Genomic DNA, 20,811 nt, shown 5'->3' on the forward strand with positions numbered 1-20,811 from the left:
TGGGACCACACGAAATCCAGGTCTCCTACTCCTCCGCCATCTTGCTCCGCCCCCCTGACTGACTTAATCTTGATGTTAGCCTTCTAAGTGAAACTATTTGAATTACTGAAGTTTCATTTTAGATAGTTAAAAATGCGTGTTTATATTGTGTGTGTGTGTATTTAATAATTTCTTTAGAATTACAATTCATTTCCATTGTGACTAAGTAGAGTATTCTAGGTATGATGGGAAGATGAATATGTGAAATTAAATAACAGGTCTAACGTTACTTCTTCCTCATTTTTATTCACTTGCAACCCTTTCCACAGTATCAGTCTCTGTTAAAATTTAGTTCTATTTAGGCATTTATATGTAAATGATATCTTGCCAAGACATCTCCAGAGGTCTTGGGGAAATGATAGAAATGTAAAAGCTCTGCATACAGTCCCACAGGTGCTGAAGCCCACTAGGTCATACCTCTGGAAGCCCAGACCCCTGAATCCCACCGGTGTGTGGGTCACCCCAGGTCAAAGGTTTTCCTTAGGCCTTTAACCCTCCCGATGAACTGCTCTGCATCTTTGTCTTAAACACTATGTGACTTTCAGGCATTCTTATCATTTTTTTCCCCTCACATAAGCTTTGTTTTGCCCCCAACAGTGAGGCAAACAACCCTAGAAAGCATCATTTCCATATTGCAAGTCCTCATATCGTGTCTGCTGAAATCCATTCATTGCTTCTGAGCTAGTCATTGTGATTTAATATTCTACCCTTTAGATCTCTCATGCGCACTGCCATTTCTCTAAACAGTAACATGCAGGAGACAGTGTGGGGCAAAGATAGCACCAAACGCCAGCAAGGTAGCAAGGCTGTTTTTATTATTTTGATTTCCTTATGTTGTACTCTGCGATATCCAGCCAGATGAGATCTGTGGTTAATATTATATTTGAAATGAAAAAGATTCCAAGTTCTTCAAAATTTGCATTCTCTGAGGCTGTCTTCTTGAATTTCTACATTTTAAAAGCAATCTTCTGACAACTAAGATCATATTTAAATCGGCTTTGCAAATTCCAGCAAGAAACTGAGTCCACATCACTTGAGGATCTATTCTGTCGACTTCCCTTGCTTCCCCCTAAGCCAAAAAGATAAACCATTTAAAAATTTGTAAAATTAAAAAAATTTTTTAGGTATTCAACATAGAGCTACCCAGGCTCCCTCGGAATTATGGTATAGAAGGAGAAAGGGACAAAAAGATACAATGCCAAGAACTGGAAGAGAAAAATTCATAAATTGAATGTAACTCTAAAGCAATAGAACAAAGCAAAAATTAATGGGCAGACTACAATTCTGGTTTGGTTATTTTTGAACTAAGCCTGAATTAATTTGTTCAAAATGACCCCTACAGAGCAGTTTTAAGGGCACACAGATCCCAGTTGCATGCATTCCTTTCATATAAGAATTAAGGAGCAAGGCTAAAGTACACAGCTATCTAACAAAATGCACAGCCCAGAAAAAGAAATGGGCTTTAGTTTCAGTGTACCTGCAGACTCCTGACTTGAAGTCTCTGAAAGTGTCTGCACCTTAGTTTTGCCTTCTGTACAATTCTCTTTGGTTATTGCACAGACTTTAAAAAAAAAGTTTCCTCTGAACATTCCCTGGCAGAGAGGAGAAGAAAGACCTTGTTCTGTTCCCATCTCCCATCCTAAATTTCTCTGCCATCTGTAGTTTTTTTCCTTCCCAAATAAGAGTCTTCTCTGACATTCTGGGAGTTCACAGTGTAAATCTACCCCTGATTAGCTCTGGCTATCTGGCAGTCAACTTGACTTCTCTAAGCCACATGTAGTCAACCAATATTGAGTTACCATATGCCAAATAATTCCCTAAAAGGTGAGCAAGAAAAAGCCCCCACTTACTAAGCTCCCATTCTTATGAAAGGAAAAACAATGAGCAGATGGATAAAGAAGCAGTTAATATAACGTCAAGTGGCACCAAGAGCCGTGAAGAAGAAAGAGTAAAGCAGGACAATGGCAAGAGAGTGAAGAAGGGAGGCAATTTTAGAGAAAGCCATCAGGAAAGGGCTCTGTTGGGGATGAGGTTGGGTCAGAGTCTAAATGCAGTAAGGGAGGGCTTATCTTGGGGATAGAACAGCAACTGCAGATAGGAACAAAGCTTTGGAGAAGGAGCTAGTATGGCTGGAGTGAGGTCCTGTGAGGCAGAGCAGGAGGTGAGGATAGGGAGGGGTGCGGGGCAGGGCATATGTGCCCATGGGCCACTGTGGAACTTCAGATTTTATTGTGTCAGGAAGTAGCTGGAGAGTTTTAGCAGAGGAGTGACATGATCTGATCTCATGTTATAAAAATGGCTCAGATTGATTTTGCGGAGAATGGGCTACATGGGCGTAACCATGGAAGCAGAAAAACCAGAAAGGAGGTTATAATAATGGCTACGGCAAGAGATGATGGTCGCCCACTAATCTATAAGACGAGGATAATGGTAGCAACAACTGTGTAGCACTGTTGGGAGAATGAAATCAGATAATACGTGTAAGTGGCTCACCATAGCACCAGTACACAGCAATAACTCAATGTCAGCATTATTGTTGTCATCATCAGGATTATTTTGGGGTGATTCCTCAACCCCAACTGGCAGCTCCTTTTCTATCTTTGGCACTCCCTTTGCTTGAGGGATTTCAAATACTCTTTATCCCCTCTAAACGTGTCCTCCTGTGTCCTAGAGCAGTCTTGCATATAGGAGGGTATATGTGTTTGGTCAAAGATGTTCAAAATGCTTTGTCAAGACTATTTTTATTCATTGCAGTTGCCAGTCCTGCCATCATTTATGACAGCAGAGAAGCAGCCTGATGGAGAGTTCTGGAACAGTATTGCTTCCCAGGGGGCATCTGGTAATATGGGGGGGCATTTCTGCATGTCACAATGACAGGGGGACAGTGTTGGCACTTAGTGGGTGAGGTCTAGCAAAGCTAAATAAGAAAGCCTTACACGGTAAATGATCTCCTACCCATGCTGTTGCTCTGGGAAACATTTAGGTGGCAGGAGAGTCTCCACGCAAATTGTGGCAGCCCAACTGCAGGGAAGTGTGCAATGGGGGAGGGGTGGCCTGAGGATGCTGGTGTAGAGGAAAGAGCATTGGGCTGAGGAGCAGATCTCAGTCTCAACTGGATCAATACAAGTCTTGTAGATTTAAATTTTTCATTCATTGTTGAGACTCAGCTTCCTTATCCATAAAGTGGGAGAATTTTCCTTGAGTACTTCCTTGGAAGGTTAAGTAAGATAATGCCTGTGTATGCATTTATTAAATTGTAAACCATCCTAAGGCTGAACAACCTGTCTCTCTGCACACATAAATTAATGAGATAGAAAATACAGTCTCTGCCCTAGAGAATTTATAATTCAATCATCATTAATAAAGAGCTGCAAGCTCCCATTAGAGAAGAAAGTAGGAAATGTATTTTCAAAACCAGAGGCCTGGTTTTCACAAGTCAAGCATTTTATATTTAACTAAACTTTGCAAATGCTAATTCTTTTTCCCCCCAATTAAGCTTGTTTTCTCAAGTATATCCATATTGTACTAAAACATATGAAATAAAAGATAAATAAAAGGCTATGTGGCCTTTTTAAAACAAGCTCACAAGTAACGTTTTTATGACATCTACCTTCCTTTAAAAATGAGAAAGGAAACAACCCAATGGCACAAATTAAGTTTTTTTTCTGTTTTGTTTTAATTACGATTGTCTATCCTTTATGGCAAAATAATCTCATTGGGAGAAATTCTGATCCTCTAGGATAAATTTGAACTGATCTTTTAATCAAATTTTATTTTTACAGTCAGAAAACAGCTACTTCTATGCATTCATTCATTATTCACTCACTCATTAATAGATTATAATTATTATCTACCATCGGCCAGTTTTGTACACTTTGTCCTAAAGGGCACTCCTAACCAAAATAAACAACAAAATGGGAATGAGAGGTATAGTGGCAATAGATACTAACAGCTAGAGTTTGTATAATACTTTGAAGGGGATAGCTTTCCTTAGTAAAATAAATTATTAATAACAAAAAATGACCAAAAAAATTGTGTTAAAATGTACTGAGATTAAAAATTTGGCAAACTAGGTATATTATATAAGATTAACCACTGTGTCAGCACTAACTGTTGTTTATCCCATATTCACTCCCCTTTGTTCTGATAACAAACACCAATTCATTCAGGTAGCAGGCAGAGACCTCCTCTATTTCAATGTAGATGGATTTCTGTGCCATTTCCAGAATATGAATCTTAATTCGTCTAACCTAGTCACTATCTGTGGACAATGATTGCTATAGAGGTAGAGATGAGAACCAGTTTTAGTCAATGAGATATAAATAAACATTTGTTATGTGGGCTTCTAGGATAGCTTTTGATCCATTGTATTAAAAAAACAAACTCTGATTAGGGATGTATATTGTAATGCCAAGGGCAACCACTAAAAATAGCAATAACATAAAGGGGTACAACCTAAATACCAGCAGATAAATTAAAATGGAATACTAGGAAAACTTTTCAAAAAGCAAAAGTGTGGGAACAGAAGAATAAGAAACAGAGGCTACAAAAGATGAAATATTGAAGTTGTAGAATTAAATCTAACTGTATCAATAATTATATTGGGTTTATGATCTAAACACATCATGTAAAAGGCAAAGATTGTCAGAGTGAATAAGAAAGCAAGACTCAACTATATGCTTCCTACAAAAGGCATACTTTAAGCAAAAAGACAAAAATAGGTTTGAAAGAAAACAGAATTTTTTTAAAAATGTGGTGAATTCTAAAACAATGTTTAAGCAACTCAGACTAAGTTAGAAAAAAAAAGGAAACAAACAAAAACAGAGGAAACTGATAGAAAACAAATAGAATGGCAGACTTAGGCCCCAACATACCAGTAATTCCATTAAATGTAAATGGTGTAAACATGCCAATTAGAAGAAAAAGATTGGCAGAGTGAATAAAAGAACATGATCCATCTATATGCTGTCTACAGTGGGTGCAGAGCACTGGATAAAGGCCAGAAATGTTGTTAAACACCCTACAATGCACAGGATAACTCTTACCTCTTCCACAAAGAATTATTGGAGCCAAAATTTTAATAGTGCTGAGGTTGAGAAGCTCTGAGCGACAGTCATCAAGACAGTTTGCTATTGGCAAAGACATAGTATATAGACCAATGGAACAGAATACAGTCTAGAAATAGAACCATACATATATGGTTAGCTGATTTTTTTTTTAAGTGCCAAAGTCATTCAGTGGGATAAGGAAAATCTTTTCAACAGATGGTACTGGAACAATTGTATATCTATATGGAGAAAAGTAAACATGAACTCTTTCTTCAAATCACACACAAAATTAAGTCCAACTGTATCACCAAACATAAATGTAAAACCTAAATCTATAAAACTCCTAGATGAAAACAAAGGAGAAAATCTTTTTTTACCTCAGGATAAACAATGTTTCTTAGATAGAAATACTAAAACATGGATCATAAAGGGAAAAAATAATTTTACTTCAACAACCAAAGAAGATATATCAATGGCCATTAAGCACATAAAAAGATGCTCAATATTAGTCATTAGGGAACTGCAAATCAAAACCAAAGCAAGATACTGTTTCACATAAACTAGGATGGCTAGAATTAAAAACAACAACAACAACAACAAAAAACAGGCAATAACAAGTGTTGGTAAGAAGGTGAAGTAATTGCAACTCTCATAAACCACTGGAAGGTGTGTAAAATGGTGCATCCACTGTAGAAAACAGTTTGGTGATTTCTCAAAAGATTAATCATAGAGTTACAATACAACACAGCAAATACCATTCAGCTATGGTCTAAATGTTTGTGTATCTCCCCTGCCGCTCCCATTCATATGTTGAAATCATAATGCCTGATGTGATAGTATTAGGAGGTGGGGCCAATGAAAGGTGATTAGGTCATAAAGGTGAAGCCCTCATGAATAATAGTAGTGTCCTAATAAAAGAGATGCCACAGAGCTCCCAAGACCCTTCCACCATGTGAAGACACAATGAGAAGCCTGAAACCCTGAAGAAGTCCCTCACCTAACCATGCTAGCATCCTGATCTCAGACTTCCAGCCACCAGGCCTATGAGAAATAATTTTCTATTGTTTTATCAACTACCCAGTCTCTGGTATTTCATTATAGCAGCCCAAACAGACTAAGACATACTTCTATGCATATACCCAAGAGAAATGAAAACATATATTCACATAAACACTTGCATACAAATATTCATATCAACTTTATTTGTAATATACAAAAACTGGAAACAACCCAAATGTCCATCAACAGGTGAATGGATAAACAAATTGTGATATATCCATATACTGGACTACTATTTAGCTATCTTAACTACAAAAAGGATAAGCTATTTACTCCCTATCATAACATGGATGAATCCCAAAACAATTATGCTGAATGAAAGATGCCAGAAAAAGCATGTACTTTATGATTCCATTTATATAATTCTAGAAAATGGAAACTAATCTTTAGTGACAGAAAGCAGATTAGTGATTGACTCCTGATGGAAGTGGAGGGAGAGATATTTTAATTTTTTTTATATTTTTAAGTAATTTTTATAACCAACATGGGAGTCAAACTCACAACCCCAAGATCTGAGTCCCATGCTGTACCCACTGAGCTAGCCAGGCATTCCAGGAGGGGTACATTTTAAAGAGGTAGAAGAAAACTTGTTTAGTTTTCCTTTAAGGGGAAAAAAAACGTGTAGTAACAATATTTAAACTTCTGTAGAAATGGGAAAATGTGAATGCAAAGGAATTGATTAAAATAAGAAATGTGATTTGGTTAAGCTTCCTTTTAAAAAAAGATAAACTATTTCACACCCAGATGAATGGATTGGGGCACCTGTGTGGCATAGTCGGTTAATCACCCTACTCCTGGTTTCAGCTCAGGTCATAATCTCAGGGTTGTGAGATGGAGCCCCCATCAGGCTGTGCACACATGCACTCAGCATGGAGTCTTCTTATGATTCTCTCTCCCTCTCCTTCTACCCCTCTCTTCTGCTCTCTCTCTCAAAAAAAAAAAAAAAAAAGATGAATGGATAAAGATGTTGTGTATATATACAATGGAATATTACTAGCTATAAAAAGACTAAGATCTTGCCATTTGGAATAACATGGATGGACCTAGAGAGTATTATGCTAAGTGAAATGTCAGAGAAAGATAAATACCATATTTTACTTATATGTAGAACCTAAAAAACCAAAACAAACAGCAGACACAGGCCTATAAATACAGAAAACAAACTGATGGTTGCCAGAGGGAAGAGAGGTGGGGGATGGGCAAAATGGGTGAAGGGGAGTGGGAGATACAGGCTCCCAGTAATAGAGTGAGTAAGTCACATGGATAGAAGGTACAATATGCCAGTGGTATTGTAATAACATTGTATGGTGACAGATGGTAGCTACACTTGTGGTGAGCAGAACATAATGTATAGAACTGTCAAATCACTATGTTGTATTCCTGCAACTAATGTAACATTGTGTGTCAACTACACTTCAATTAAAAAAAGATAAATATCTGGATTAAAAAGGAAATCCGATAAATCTGATGCTTTTAAAGGACATCTTAAAAACAAAAATACAAAGAGGAACTAAAAATTAGGATGATCTAAATTGAAGATGAAGAAAATTGAATTTTTTGATACAAGAAAATTAGGGATTACTATCATGACAATGAATAGAGCAGATTTCTTACCAGAAAGCATTATGAAGTAAACAAGCTTCCTATATGATTGTATAAGGTATATTAAAAAGAGAGGGGATAGAAAAGAGAGGCAAGCCAAGAAATGGAGTCTTAACTATAGAGAACAAACTGAGGGTTGTTGGAGGGGAGGTGGGTGGGTGGGGAATGGGTTAAATGGGTGATGGGCATTAAGGAGGGCACTTGTGATGAGCACCAAGTATTGTATGTAAGTGAGAATCACCAAATTCTACATCTGAAACAATATTACACTGTATATAACTTACTGGAATTTAAATAAAAACTTGAAAAAAATAAAAAGAGAAAACCTAAGCAAATTGATATTTTATATCCCAAACAATATAGCAACAAAAAACATAAACTAGAAAGTGCCTGAAGTGCAAAAATAAATGAAAATGAAAATATACTTAAAAACCTCAATCACTATGTTGTATTCCTGCAACTAATGTAACATTGTGTGTCAACTATACTTCAATTAAAAAAGAATGACAGAACACACACATAGACAAATGTTTTCTTAAAAATTAAAAGTTGAATAAGATAATACATTAGGTAGTAATAACCCAGTTCATAAAAAAAATAATGATAAGGCAAGAAAACATATTCTTTTCAAGTTACTGTGGGTTTTTCACAAAAAGTAGCCATATTGTGGGGAACAATGACATAACTAGGAAATGCACAAAGGCAGAAATTCTGCAAACCACATACTCAGATCACAACAAAATGATATACAGCAACAGTAGAATTTAAAAGTGTCCAAATAGAAGGGGCACCTGGGTTGCTCAGTCAGTAGAGCATGTGACTCTTAATCTCGGGGTTATGAGTTTGAGCCTCACATCAGGTACAGAAATTACTTAAAAATAAAATCTGTTTTGGGCGCCTGGGTGGCTCAGATGGTTGGGCGTCTGCCTTCGGCTTGGGTCATGATCCCAGAGTCCTGGGATCGAGTCCCACATCGGGCTACCTGCTCCTTGGGAGCCTGCTTCTCCCTCTGCCTCTCTCTCTCTCATGAATAAATAAATAAAATCTTTAAAAAAATAAAAAATAAAAAAAATCTGTTTTTTAAAAAAGTGTCCAAATAGAAGTATATTTCTGTATGTTTTCCTAATGCTTAGCTAAATTACAAAATAACACAATACACAAATGATTTATGTCAAAATTTATGGGATATTGCCAAAGCAGAACATTATGGAAAATTGTATTGCTCTAGAGGTTTCCAGTACTAAGAAATAAAAAGAGAAACATCAACTGAGTTTTTACTTTAGTTTGAGAAAGAAAACAAACTAAACAACAAGCCAAGAGAAAGTGGGAAAAGGGAAATAGCAATACAGAATAAACATATTCTGAGGAGAAGGAAAACTAAAATTAATAACACCAATAGTTGATTCTGCCAAAAAAATTAATTAAAAAACCCCATTAACTCAAATAATGAGAAGAGAAAAAGAAAATACCAGTCAGTAAAATTAACTCCTGCATTAATATTTGTTGAAGAACAAATTAATGAAAGAAGAAGAAGCAAATACAAAAGAGAGTTAAAACAGGAGAAATATAATTTATATGTGCAATATATACAATGTGAACATAAATATTAATAATCGTCAATCCTAGGAATCAACATTTCTAATATATGTAATTTTTATTATAAAGTCTTAGAAGAAAAATTAGGAGAATATAATTGTCTTATACTCGAACAAGTGTTTTATTACTACCTAGAAATATACAGCTACCAGAATACTATAAATACAACATTAAGGCTGATAAAACCAAAGCAAGAAAATAAATAACATGGTAAGATCAATAATATAGAGGATGTAAAAATTCCAAATCCTAAAGAAAACTTAGTAAATTGAAAATGAAAAGGAATTTGTCTTTGGGACCTCATAGTGCTTATTTCTGGAATGCAAAGTGAAATAGAGCAGGCTTCATCATGCTTTCAAGAGGAAAAGGGTTTAAGTCTTTAAGTCTAAAATATTAAAAAATATTTTAAAAGAAAATATTTTATAAAAGTCATCATATTTAATTTCTTCTCATAAGAATTTAATAATATCATTAAAGGAAACTTGCCCAAAAGGAAAAAATTACCATAATCTCCTAAGTCCTTATTTCATATAATTCTCTCTAATCTTTTCCCAAATGCAGATATATTTTTTACATGGCAGTATGTATTCTGGCTTTTCACATAGGATATCAAATATGTTTCATTTCTACATATTACTTAATAAAAATGAAATATATTAGTTATGGGAGGTCTTCTTTAATCTGACTAATAATCTCACCATCTAATAGAAGGGATTTATTTAGAGGAAAATACAAAATTCTAATAGAGGGGGTTAAGATAAATTTATGAAGACATATGACTTGCTCCTGTCTCAGAAAGCTAAGCAAAATATTAACATGTTTACTAAATTAGATTAAATTAAATACCAGTTATACTCTCCAGCCCACTCTCTTGACAAATTAATAGTGAAATTTATCTGGAAAGAATAGTGAACAAGGCTATCATATGGCACCATTATTATTTGATGATGATTATGATGATTAATAATCATAGTAGTAGTAATAGCAATATCATCATCATAATCTTAATGCTGGCATCCTTTTTTTCCAGAATGACATTGATACTCACTGACTCGGATCAATTAATGTTTCCATCTCCACTAACTCCTTAGTAAAGAAGAGAAAATTCACATACTACTGTAAACAAAGAGGCAGTGTAGGGCAGAAATAACTCAAGAGGAAGAATAAGAGATTTTTTTAATACATCAAAATTTGAAAAGAATTCCAAATAGGCTAGCATTAAACATTGAACATTATTTTTATTTTAAAAAATATTTTAATTTAAATTCAATTAATTAACATAAAATATGTTATTAGTTTCAGAGGTAGAGGTCAGTGATTTATCAGTCTTATATATAACTCAGTGCTCATTATTTTTAAATCTAGGGGAAAAAATTGACTGGTGTATTTAACTCAGCTATGGAAGACCAATACATGACAAAATGGAGGCCATTTTCAGATATATATATAAAATGCAAAATTTTTGCAAAAGTATACAATATTAAAGGAAAGTCAGAGAGAAATGTGTAATAAACTATTGATAAAAGTTTACTATCCAGATTATTGAGCAGCAATTTCAAATGTATAATATTAGTATCTTATTCTACCTGATTTACAGTCAACATGGACAAACCATTTACACATGCAGCCTTGCAGACGTCAACTTACCAAAATGAAAAATGCACAGTCTTGCTGGATTTCTTTAATAAGGAAATGGATGTTCTAGGGCACAATTACACATCTATTAAAAATTAAAAATAGGGGCGCCTGGGTGGCTCAGTCGTTAAGCATCTGCCTTCTGCTCAGGTCATGATCCCGGAGTCCTGGGATCGAGCCCCGCATCAGGCTCCCTGCTCCGCAGGAAGCCTGCTTCTCCCTCTCCCACTCCCCCTGCTTGTGTTCCTTCTCTTGCTGTGTCTCTCTCTGTCAAATAAATAAAATCTTAAAAAAAAAGATTAAAAATTAAAAATAAATTAGAGGCGCCTGGATGGCGCAGTTGGTTAAGTGGCTGACTCTTGGTTTTGGCTCAGATCTATCTCAAGGTGGTAAGATCAAGCCCCAAGTCCGGCTCTGCACTTAGAAGGAGTCTTCTTGAGTTCCTCTGCCCCTCCCCCCTTCTCTCTCTCTCATACTGAAATAAATAAATCTTTTTAAAAAAAATTAAAAGTGAATTAAAGCTTAAGATTGGAAGCACTGCGGGGAGGAATGCATAGTTGCTAACACCTAGATGTAATGCATAATTTGGAGCAAAGCGATTTTTTTTTTTATCATTCAGAAAATCTACCTAGCAAAAAGCCATAAAAGAACTAATGTCTTTAAGATGGTAATTCCATTTAGAGGACTATACAGGTAATAATTTGAATCAGTATGTTCAAAGTATTGATATAACCCTGGACAAGTCATTTAACTCGGTTTTAACTATATGTGATGCATTGCTCTAAAGCAATGGTTCTCACATTTATTTTGCAAGTCAATCACCTATCCAAGTCTATCTAAACTCCCAACAAAGAACAAGGTTGTCTAGGAGAGGTGAGGAAACTTCCCTCATCTCCCTATTCAGTTTAGGTAAGACATGCCTGGGTTTGTAAAAATAAACTTTTATTATGAAACAAAAGTAAAAAATAATCCAAAAAAGTACTACCACCTGGTGACATCTAGGCAGAGACTGGCTGAGGCTGGCTCATTACCTGAGTCTGTCCAGGTGGCCTCAATACAGAAACCCTTAGCCCTTCCATCTAAATCCTTGAATCTAGGGATCTGTTAGAACAGGAGACTTAACTATTTGAAAAACATTTATTGAGCGCTTTCTAGGTGTCAGATACTTCACTGAAACAAATGCTTTCCTGGGGCTTATCTAAACAAATCATCACGAGGAAGTAATTGTGTGTGCAAAACATTTTGAAGGACACATAGTTAGGTCCAGAGTGACATGCTTATGAAAATGCAGATTCCCGTGCTCCACCCACAACCCCTCTCATCTGCTGAACCAGAATCTTTGTGGATGAGGCTGGGAAATCTGCCCAGAAGATTCTTACACAGGCAGTTTGAGTGCTACCTTTAAAATAAAAATTAGACTTAAATGAGCTTTAAGATCTTTCTTGCCCACATTGAGTCTAAAATTTTGTTTTTTAATAATTTAAAACTCAGAAATAGCTTAAGATGAAAAATGGGGGCATAGTGGAGTAGCACAAAGGTCCATTTGACAAATTTCTTTCAGAGGATTTGGTTAGATTTTAGATAACAAAAGCTTTAATGCCCATTCCTGTAACTTTTTGCTGTAAATTCCTTTTATGCTCAATTTAAGTAGCTTTCCTTGGTTAGATATTCTGGTATGGCACTGTTGTAAAACATACCCCAATGCTCCAGCACACATACATAACTTAGCTTTTCTTTTGCTTATGATTTTGGTTTTATTATATCTCTACTGTGGTCTTTCTGGCACTATGTTGAGAGGAGTAATGATAAAAAGCACAATCCCTAAATATGCTGGTTAATTCCATGCATGTCTTTCATCTATATCTTGTGTTAATGGCATTTACCCCCTCTCCATTTGTCACTGCATCGGTAATTCTCTAACCTGTCACTAGTCACCTTTCCACCCTCAAATACACCCTGCACTCCCAGAAGCATGGAATCTTCATGCCTAGGGTAGTAAAGAATTGACCTTACCCAAAGAGAGGTCTGGCCTTTGCCCTGAGCTCCTGGGCAGTGAGCTCTAAGCCCTTGAAATGCCCTAACAAGAGTGTCTTTGTTTATCCTTGGGCCTTAGAGCACCCTGGATGGTCTAACAATGTGGTTAATAGTGGAGGCTTCAGGGGCGCCTGGGTGGCTCAGTCATTAAGCATCTGCCTTCGGCTCAGGTCATGATCCCAGGGTCCTGGGATCGAGTCCAGTGTCGGGCTCCCGGCTCGGCGGGAAGCCTGCTTCTCCCTCTCCCACTCCCCCTGCTTATGTTCCCTCTCTCACTGTGTCTCTCTCTGTCAAATAAATAAATAAAATCTTAAAAAAAAAAAATAGTGGAGGCTTCAGGGCCCTGACTTCCAGAGGGACTGTGTTCATGCCAAAGGCAGTGCCCTCCAAAGACTGATACCACACAGTCAGAAAAAACAGACCTTACTAAAATAATCTAACCAAGTCTCATACACACATATACACAACACACCACCACCACCAATAAATAACAACAAAAATAAGCCCCAGAGGAGGAGAGGGAAATCAGAATCCATAGCAACAAAATATTACCTAAAATGTCCAGTTTTCAAAAAAAAATATTGAGACATGCAAAGAAACAGGAAAGTATGGGCCACACACAGAAACAAAAGAAACTGCCTGTGAGAGAGACCAGTTGTCAGATTAACAGACAAAGATTTCAAAGTATCCCTTATATATTCAGAGAATTCAAGGTAATGATGCATAAAGAAGTAAAGGAATTTATGATGACAGTGTTCCATCAAATACAGAATATCAATAAAGAGAAATTATAAAAAAAGAACAAAATGGAAATTCTGGAATTGAAAAACAGAATAACTGAAATGAAGAGTCATTAGAGAAACTCAATGATAGATTTGAATTGGCAAAAAAAAAAATCAGTACACTTGAAGATAGATTGATAGAGATTGTACAATGAGAAGAACAGAAAAATAAAATTAAAAACATTAAGTCTCAAAAAATGAGACACCTTTAAGTACACTTTCAAGTAATGAGAGTACCAGAAAGAGAAAAAAAGTGAAGGCAGAAAAAAAATTAAAGAAATAGTGGCTAAAAATGTACTAAATATGTTGAAAAAACATTAACCTACATATCCAAGAAACTCAATAAACTCAAAATAGGATAAATGCAGAGATACAATCTGACATATACAATTCTTGTCTCCTTTGTCCGAGATTGATTGACCATACAAACATGGGCTTATTTCTGGGCTTTCTATTCTGTTCCATTGATCTATATGTCTATTTTTGTGTCACTACCATACTGTTTTGATTACTACAGCTTTGTAATATAAATTAAAGTCTGGAATTGTGATACCTCCAACTTTGCTTTCCTTTTTTTAAGATCACTTTTGCTATTCAGCATCTTTTGTTTTTCCATACAAGTTTTTGGAATATTTGTCCTAGTTCTGTGAAAAATGCTGTTGGTGTTATGATAGGGATTGCATTAAATCTATAGATTGCTTGGGGTAGCATGGATATTTTAACAATAGTTGTTCTTCTGATCTATGAGCATGGGATATTTTTGCATTTCTTTGTGTTCAATTTCTTTCACCAGTGTTTATAGTTTTCAGGGTATAGGTCTTTCACCTCCTTGGTTAAGTTTATTCCTAGGTACTTTATTATTTTTGTGCAGTTGTAAATGGGATTGTTTCCTTAATTTTTCTTTCTGCTATCTCATTATTAGTGTATAGAAATGCAACAGATTTCTGTACATTGATTTTGTATCCTGCAACCTTACCGAATTCATTTGTCAGTTCTAGTAGTTTTTTGGTGGAGTCTTCCGGGTTTTCTATATATAGAATGTCATCTGCAAAGTGAAAGTTTTCCTTCTTCCTTACCACTTTGGATGACTTTTATTTCTTCTTGTTGTCTGATTCCTATGGCACGCCTTCCAGTATTATGTTGAATAAAAGTGGTGAGAGTGGACATCCCTGTCTTGTTCCTGAACTTAGGAGAAAAGCTCTGTTTTTTCCCAATTTGTTGGCATATAATTTTTCATAATATTCTCTTATAATCCTTTGTATTTCTGTGGTGGTGTTCTTTCTCCTCTTTCATTTGTGATTTTGTTTATTTGAGTCCTCTCTCTATATATATGTCTGGCTAGCAGTTTACAATTTTGTTGATCTTTTCAAAGAACTAGCTCCTGGTTTCATTGATCTGTTCTATTACTTTTTAGGTTCTATATAATTTATTTCTGCTTTAATCTTTATTTCCTTCCTTCTGCTGGTTTTGGGTTTTGTTTGTTGTTCTTTTCTAGCTCCTTTCGGTGTAAGGTTAGGTTGTTTGCTATTTTTCTTGCTTCTTGAGGTAGGCCTGTATTGCTGTAAACTTCCCTGTTAGAACTGCTTTTGCTGCATCCCAAAGATTTTGGATGCTTATGTTTTCATTTTCATTTGTCTCCACGTATTTTTTAACTTCTTTGATTTCCCGGTTGACCCACTGATTGTCTAGTAGCATGTTATTTAACCTCCATGTGTTTATACACTTTCCAGGTTTTTTCTTGTGGTAGACTTTGAGTTCATAGTGTTGTGGTCAGAAAAGATGCATGGTATGACTTAGATCTTGTTCAGTTTGTTGAGACTTGTTTTGTGGCCTAATATGTGATCTATTCTGGAGAATGTTTCATGTGCACTTGAAAATAATGTTTATTCTTCTGTTTTAGGATGGAATATCCTGAATATATTTGTTGAATCCATCTGGTCCAGTGTGTCATTCAAAATCAGTTTCCTTGTTGATTTTCTGTTTAGATGATCTGTCCATTTGGTGTAAGTGGGGTGTTAAAGGCCTCTATTATTATTGTATTACTATCAATGACTTCTTTTATGTTTGTTATACACTGTTTTATGTATTTGGGTACTTTCATGTTAGGTACATAAATATTTACAATTGTTATATCTTCTTGTTGCTTTGTCCCCTTTGTTATTATATAGTATCCTTCTTGTCTCTTGTTACAGTCTTTGTTTTATTTATTTATTTTTTTAAAAGATTTTATTTATTTATTTGACATAGAGAGAGAGAGACAGAGTGAGCACAAGCAGGGGGGAGTGGCAGGCAGAGGCAGAGGGAGAAGCAGGATCCCCACAGAGAAGGGGGAGCCCGATGTGGGACTCGATCCCAGGACCCTGGGATCATGACCTGAGCCGAAGGCAGTCGCTTAACCAACTGAGCCACCCAGGCACCCCTACAGTCTTTGTTTTAAAGTCTAGTTTGTATGATATAAGTATTGCTACCCTGGTGTTTTTCACATCCATTGGCATAATAAATGTTTCTCTGTCCCTCTACTTTCAATCTGCGTGTGTCTTGAGGTCTGAAATGAGTCTCTTGTAGGCAGCATATAGATGAGTCTTGTTTTTTAATCCAATCCATCACCCTCTGTCTTTTGACTGGAGCATTTAGTCCATTTATTTTCAAAGCAGTCATTGATAGGAGTGTATTATTGACATTTTTGTTATTTGTGTTTGTTTTTGTGGGTCTTCTCTGTTCCTTTCTTCCCTTGCACTGTTCTCTCACTGTAAGTTGACTTTCTTTAGTGATATACTTGGATTCCTTTCTCTTTATTTTTTGCATATCTATTGCTGGTTTTTGATTTGTGGTTACCATTAGGTTTGTATATAACATCTTCTGCACATAGCAGTCTCTATTGTTGATGGCTGCTTAAGTTGGAACCCATTGTTTACTCCTTTCCTCCCCATGTTTTAGGTATTGTGTGTCATGCTTTACATCTTTTTATTTTGTGAGTCCCCTGACCTGATTTTTACAGATATACTTATTCTTACTGATTTTGTGCTTTCTACTTTTACTTTTACTTATGGTCTTTCCTTTCCACTTAACGAGTCCCCTTTAACATTTTTCTGGAAGGCTGGTTTAGTGGTCATGAACTCCTTTAAATTTTGTTTATCTGGGAAACTCTTTATCTCTCCTATTCTGAATGATAGCCTTGCTGGATAGAGTATTCTTGGCTGCAGACATTTTTTCTTTCAGCACTTTGAATATATCGTTTCACTCTCTTCTGGCCTGCAAAACTTCTGCTGAAAAATCCACTGATAGCCTTATGGGGTTTCCCTTGTACGTAACTGCCTTCTTTCCTCTTGCTGCTTTTAAAACTCTCTTCATCCCTACTTTAGGCCATTTAAATTACTATATGTCTTAGTGTGGTGCTCCTTGGGTTGATTTTGTTGGGGGATCTCTGTGCCTCCTGGATCTGAATTTCTGTTTCCTTCCCCAGATTTGGGAAGTTTTCAGCTATTTCTTCAAAGAAATTGTGTGCCCCCTTTTCTCTCTCCTTCTGGGATCCCTATAGTGTGGATGTTATTACACTTGATGGGGTCACTGAGTTTCCTAACTCTATCTCATTTTGCATAATTTTTTTTCTCTCCCCTACTCAACTTGATTACTTTCCATTACTCTGTCCTCCAGATCACAGGTTCGTTCTTCTGCTTCCTCAAGTCTACTATTTATTCCATCTCGCATATTTTTAATTTCAATTTTTGTGCTCTTCATCTCTGATTGGTTCTTCTTTCTCTCTTTGTTAAGGGTCTCACTGCTGTCCTCCACTCTTTTCTCAACCCAGTGAGTATCTTTAAGATTATTACTTTAAATTCTCTATCAGATATATTACCGATCTCTATTTCTCTTAGGTCTATTGCTGTGGTTTTGTCCTGATATTTCATTTGGGACTGATCCCTCTGTCCCCTCATTTTGTCTATATCTCTGTATCTATTTCTGTGTGTTAGGAAAGACAGCTGTAACTCCTGCTCTTAAAAGTAGTGGACAGGCTGCACAATTTTAACAAGGTGCATTTTGGTTCTTTTCCACAGTTGACAAGCAGCCTCCGCCTTAACTGGGGCCAGCTGGGACCACTATGCCAGGCACAGGCAGGAGGGTGATCAGTTTTAACAATGTGGGAGCCAGTCTTCCACAGGATGTGACCAGAAGCCACCACTGGGACCAAGGCTCTGTAAAGCACCCAGTTAAGATGTGCAGTGTTGGCAAGGTTTGTGCTGGTCTTCTTGGGGAGGGGACCTGTGGAAGGGGCAAGACATAGGGTAAGCAAGTTAGGTATTGAATGCCTGTACTGACTGCACTGGTTCCCACAGGTGGCTATGTGTTTATGCTGGGGGTTGGGGAGGGAAATGGCACCTGCCATGTCCTTTGTTCCTGGAGAAGTCTCACAGAGATCGCTGTCCCTCTGGGACACACTCTGATATGAGTAACTAACTTCTTCCCATATGCCCCAGGCATTTTTTCAAACTGCTGCTTCTGTGCTTTCTCCACAGGCTGTTGTGCTGTCTCTTGAAGGGCAGGGACTGTATTTTATCACCTTCCAGGCACTCCTAGAACAGAGCTCACTGATTTTTAAAGTTCCAGGCTTTAAGTCCTGCTGGTTGTAAAAACTGGTTGTGAAAACTGGTTGTAAAAACTCAACAAAATTTGGCCCCTCTGGTTTTCAAAGCCAAATGTTATGGGGATTCGTCTTTCCCATGCAAGCTCCCTGGTCTGTTTCTCTCCCCTCTCAGCAGCCTTGGCCATTTAGCTCCCTACCACATCTCTACCCCTCCTACCCTCTCAATGTGGCCTCTTCTCTACCTTCAGTTGTGGAATTTGTTCTGCCCATCTTCAGGGCATTTTCTGGGTTATTTACACTGATGTGGTTATCTAGTTGTATCTGTATGACAAGGTAGCTTAGGGTCCTCTGGAAGTCAAATTCCTGTTGTTTTAAGCTACAAAATTTTTGGTAATTTGTTACAGCAGCTCTAGGAAATTAATACACCAATATTGAATTACTAGGGCAAATTCTTGTTGATCTTCTGCCTCATCATTATATCCATTATTGAAAGTGAACTATTGGGTGCCTGAGTGGCTCAGTCCTTAAGCGTCTGCCTTCAGCTCAGGTCATGATCCCAGGGTCCTGGGATCGAGCCCCGCATCAGTCTCAACTATTAGTGAGTTGTCTATTTCTCCTTTCAATTGTGCCAGTTTTTACTTCATGTTTTTTGGGGTTTTATTGTTAGTGCATATGTTTATAACTATTATAGCTTCATTAAGGATTGACACTTTCATCATTATAAAATGACTTCTTTATCTCTCATAACATTTTGTTGTTGTTGTTTTAACATCTAATTGTTTGATATTAGTATAACCATTCTTATGGTTTCTATTTGCATGGTATATCTTTTTGGATCATTTTATTTTGAACCTTTTGTGTCTTTGAATCTAAAGCTTATCTTCTGTAGTCACCATATAGTTTGATTTTTTTTTTTAAATCAAGTCTAACAATCTCCCCCTTTTGTTTAGAATGGGTTGTTTCAATACATTCTCCAATCTGCTTAAGCATATATATTAATTCTTAATTTAATTTTTTTTATTTTTTTTAAGATTTTATTTATTTATTTGACAGAGAGAGACACAACAAGAGAGGGAACCCACCCAAGCAGGGGGAGTGGGAAAGGGAGAAGCAGGCTTCCTGCAGAGCAGGGAGCCTGATGTGGGGCTCGATCCCAGGACCCTGGGATCATGACCTGATCCAAAGGCAGATACTTAACAACTGAGCCACCCCGGCACCCTTGAGTTCTTAATTTTAGACTTTGCATTTTTCAGTTGTAGAATTTCAAATTGATTTTTTAAAAAACAGATTCTGGTTCTCATGAAATTCTCCATCTTGACTCATTAATCAAAGCTATCTTTAAGTCCATCTCTGATAACCCTAATAACCAGATCATCTGTGGATCCAGTTTTATTACCTGTTTTTCCTCATGGTTCTGTTGTTTGGCATTCTTTGTAATTTTTACTTAATACTGGCTATTTTATATGATACACTGTAACGCCTCTGGATGTTATCTTCCTACAGAAAGGGATCACCCTATTCCCTGCTAGGAAGACAGTGTAGGCAGATCACATTAATCCAGTCTATAATTCAGTGGATGTGAAACTAGGTTGCGATTTTATAAGGTTCAATTTACTCAGATTCTCTCCTGTTCTTATGGTATAATGCTCAGAGTTCTTTTTTTTTTTTTAAGATTTTATTTATTTATTTGAGAGACAGAGAATGAGAGATAGAGAGCACGAGAGGGAAGAGGGTCAGAGGGAGAAGCAGACTCCCTGCTGAGCAGGGAGCCCGATGTGGGACTCGATCCAGGGACTCCAGGGATCATGACCTGAGCCGAAGGCAGTCGCTCAACCAACTGAGCCACCCAGGCGCCCTAATGCTCAGAGTTCTTAAATGAGATTCTGGAGTATGTTCTAGGGTCTCTCTTGATAGGTCCTGAAATCCAGTTTCTGCCTCTTCAATACCATGATGCAATATACATTAAAAAAAAAAATCTTTGCTTTGACTTTCAGATTTCTGCCTTCTTGTTTGTTTTTTAAAATCCTTCTGCTCTGAACAATCCAAGAATTCAGAAATACTCAAGGGGAAAATCAGCAGAGTGTCAGACTCATTTCTCTGAACCTTCCTGCTTTATTGGCATCTTAGGTCTCCCAAATGCTGGTTGGCTAAGTGACCCTAAATTTTTGTCTCTCCAGTCTTGTGTGGTTGCCATAGTTTGTTTGCCTCTCTGATTCTTAGCAGTAACTTTCTTCTTGGGCCTTCTACTCAGATTTGTGTCAAAAACTGTCAATTCCATAAAGGAAGAAGTAGCTGCAGAATGTTTGCTCACTTCTCTGATTACTGTGTTGCAAATCCCCAGGACAACTCACAAGTTCAATGATTCAGAAGAAGGACTCACAGGGCCCAGCAAACAGTCATACTCATGGCTACCATTTATTATAGCAAAGCAATA

General features: G+C 36.8%; 1 protein-coding gene across 1 annotated transcript in view; it reads right to left on the bottom strand.

Annotated features, from left to right (window-relative positions):
* Positions 1-973: 973 nt before the first annotated feature.
* HYCC1 (hyccin PI4KA lipid kinase complex subunit 1) overlaps positions 974-20,811 on the bottom strand; it is a 132,898-nt gene continuing 113,060 nt past the window's right edge. Inside the window, exon 13 of the transcript XR_003208580.2 lies at positions 974-1,108. The gene's annotated coding sequence lies outside the window, so the exon portion shown is untranslated. The remainder of the gene's footprint in view (positions 1,109-20,811) is intronic.

This window comes from Callorhinus ursinus, unplaced genomic scaffold (assembly GCF_003265705.2).
Source record: "Callorhinus ursinus isolate GAN/ISIS: 27379988/994484 unplaced genomic scaffold, GSC_fseal_2.0 scaffold12, whole genome shotgun sequence".
In the NCBI taxonomy this organism is placed as follows: domain Eukaryota; kingdom Metazoa; phylum Chordata; class Mammalia; order Carnivora; family Otariidae; genus Callorhinus; species Callorhinus ursinus.